Raw genomic sequence first — 3,961 nt, 5'->3', positions numbered from 1 at the left:
AGTTCTACACTGGCTGTAGAGTGCTCAATGCTTCATTTAATTGCCAGAGCCGTAATATATATTGCTAAGATATGATTAAACACAAGACATCACTTTTTGCTGTTACTCAGAGTTTCACGCTTGCGCGATCATCAGAACAACTTTAATTGAATAAATCATTAAGATTACTTCATTAAAGTTGTCTGATGATTCGCGCAAGCGTGAAACTCTGAGTAACAGCAAAAAGTTTTATGTCTTGTGTTTAATCTATCTACAATATATATATATAATATTATATATGAATAAAAATATTACATATCATGTGAGTATTTATTATACATTCGTACAGACTAGAGCGCACAGGACCGTGTGTCACACTGCGTTATATGACGGTGTTTTACTCACGCTCCAGGTGGATTTGAACGATATAAAGAAACATTTCCAGACGGCTTTTCTGAAGGAGTTGGAACAGCGCATTCGTGAAAGCACCAGCGGAACATACAAGCAGGTCCTAGAAGGCATCCTCAAATGCCTTGTGCGCCGACCCAGACACTTACATCGCACACGCACACGCATAAACAGACAGACAGACAGACACACCCACACATCACACACGGCACGCTACGCACGCACGCACGCCACGCATCACACACTACACACACACATCATACACACACGCGCTGCTACGCCTACGCACGCACGCTATGCACGCCCACGCACACTACATCACACACACACACACACACACACACACACACACACACATCAAGAGCTAATAATACCTATATATATATATGGTGAGTTTTAATATAGGGAGAGTTTCTTTAGCCAGGCACATCTATATCTGCTGAAGCTTAACTCGCCCCTGTTCGTGAAAGCTCTTTCCAGTGCCAGAGTCAATAAAAAAGTTCAGGTAGCGGGTCACTATACTTGGAGTTGCCTCATGGAAAATCACATTAATCTCAATATAGAGCGTACAATGCTGTAAACACACCATGACGAATACCTGTAGCGTGCTAGGTATGACACAGACGGACTCAGACGAACGCAACTCAACACAAACGCAACTCAAATTCTCGTGTGACAATATACGCCCGTAAGCTTTCGAAATGACATCGGAGAATTTCATGAATAATCTTTATGTATCTCATAATCTTTATGTGTCTCATGTTTATTTGCAGGGAACAGCAAAGGCAAATGAGGGCGATCGCCAGAGAGAAGCGAGACGTGGTGACGAAGTGGAAAGAACTTTGGAAGTGTTGGATTACAATTAGATTATTCTCAGCTGATATTGACTCGTACTTCTACAGTACCTAGCATTGTAATTATTATCGGTTTCATTTACACAACGCATGTTTTGTATCATTACTACTATTGCTATTTTACAGTTGTATAGTACACGGCTTCTCTCATCAAATTTCAAAATAAAGGCATTATTACTGGTTCAGTTTATTACGAAGCAGTAAATCGTGTGGTAGCTATCGAGAATGAAGAAAGGGATGATAGCTCTCGCTACCATTGCTTTTGCCGCGAGTGTAAATAAAGCCAAGAACAAAGATCTAAGACTATCTATACAAGCACGCGTACACGCACACACGCACTACGCATGCACGCACGCACGCACGCACGCACGGGCGGACGCACGCACGCACGCGCGGACGCACGCACGCACGCGCGGACGCACGCACGCACGCGCGGACGCACGCACGCACGCGCGGACGCACGTACGCGCAAATACATGCGAACGCTCGCACGTCCACTACGTCATAGTTACAATTCGCGCCAGACGACGTAATGTAATAATGAAGTTTTGCTGAGAATATATATATATTTCTCTCTGTGTCTTTCTCAAACCGTCTCGCCCGCTCTCTCGGTGTCTCTATTCCCTCGTTTCTCAATGATTCAACTGCGGTATAAATGATTTAACAGCGGTAGAAATGATTCAACCGCGGTATGATTGATTCATGCCTTGGGCCCCCATCATACACCATTCTATTATTACAATTCTATATAGGTGGCCTTAGGCCCCCGTCATACAAATACTATATATGTCAACAATACTATACAATGTATGTATAATATATGTCATACAAATACTATTCTATTATTACAATACTATATAGGAATCCTACCAGGTTGTAGTCATTCAGCTTGGGGTACCACGGCTGAGAGGACGTATTTTTTCTCCGTTTAGCTTTGTTACACTATGACGGAGCAGAGCGGGCAATCGGAGTTAAACGATACTTTGAGGGAACTTTTGAGTGAGTTTAAAGAGCGGAAAGCAGAGTTAAATTCTCTACGAGATGAGGTTTGAGGAAATTCTCAGGCTGTTTCAAATGAGGTGAAAAAACTGAAAACGGAGAAGGACCTGCTCTGGAAATACACGGGAAACAGAATTCAGTATGTATTTAATGGAGATTTGTTAGATTCCGTTACCCAAGGCCTGTGGGCGTGTGACAACGACAACGTGTCTTATGCCAGAGAGATTTTAACAGAGATTGGCAGAAAGTTGAAGCAGAGAAATAAGCTTATTCGTATTGCTGATTCGTCTGAGGCCGGTTGGGAGACAGTGCGTCAGTACGAGGCGAATCCCGTGGCTAGTGATTCAGATGATGAATCCCGTATTCGGAAGGCTGAGGCGCGGGCTGTGCGCCAGAAAAAGTCCAAGAAACAAAGCCAGCACAAGTCACCATATTTTAACGCTGCAGGGCCAAGCACTTTTGCTACTGCTGATGGCGGTCATCCCGGGATGGGGCCCTCGTTCGGATTCACAGGGAGAGGACAGCAACATTTTCCGGAGATACGGAATTTTCGTCCATCACAAGGAGCCTCCTATCCAGGAACGTCATATTCGGGGACGCCATTCACAGGACGTGAATTAAACCACACATCATACGCACGACAACTGTCAATGGAAGTGCTACAATATTATAAACAACCCCCGTTACATTGGGCTCTTCGTGTTACCTGGTAACAGCACAACACTGGACCAAGTGGTCATCCACAGCCAAATGGCCTTCTAACAACTGTACTCTAATAACGGTAACTGTAGACAACACTACTCGCTATGCGAATAACGGCACAATATGCAGACCACGTGGTCTTTGATCGTCAAATGACATACCGCCTTAACAGTTCAGCGGTATACCCCAGTGCTACAACAAATAACAATAAATTATATTTATTGAAGAGAAGTGGCTGTTGTCATCTATGGATAGTCAGTGGTTTAAGGGAATCTATTATTACAATACTATATAGGTGGCCTTAGGCCCCCGTCATACAAATACTATATATGTGGCCTTAGACCCCCATCCTACACTATTCTATTATTACAATACTATATAGGTGGCCTTAGGCCCCCGTCATACAAATACTATATATGTGGCCTTGGGCCCCCATCATACACTATTCTATTATTACAATTCGATATAGGTGGCCTTAGGCCCCCGTCATACAAATGCTATATATGTGGCATTGGGCCCCCAGCATACACCATTCTATTATTACAATACTATATAGGTGGCCTTAGGCCCCCGCCATACAAATACTATATATGGGGCCTAGGGCCCCCATCATACACTATTCTATTATTACAATTCTATATAGGTGGCCTTAGGCCCCGTCATACAAATGCTATATATGTGGCATTGGGCCCCCAGCATACACCATTCTATTATTACAATACTATATAGGTGGCCTTGGGCCCCCATCATAGACTATTATTACAATTCTATATAGGTGGCCTTAGGCCCCCGTCATACAAATGCTATATATGTGGCCTTGGGCCCCCATCATAGACTATTATTACAATTCTATATAGGTGGCCTTAGGCTCCCGTCATACAAATGCTATATGTGGCCTTGGGCCCCCATCATACAATATTCTATTATTACAATTCCTTATAAGGTGGCCTTAGGCCCTCGTCATACAAATAGTATATATGTGGCCTTGGGCCCCCATCATACACTATTCTATTATTATA

Source organism: Priapulus caudatus, unplaced genomic scaffold, assembly GCF_000485595.1.
Source record: "Priapulus caudatus unplaced genomic scaffold, Priapulus_caudatus-5.0.1 Scaffold39, whole genome shotgun sequence".
Taxonomy (NCBI): domain Eukaryota; kingdom Metazoa; phylum Priapulida; class Priapulimorpha; order Priapulimorphida; family Priapulidae; genus Priapulus; species Priapulus caudatus.
Note: the sequence above shows the minus strand (reverse complement) of the source record.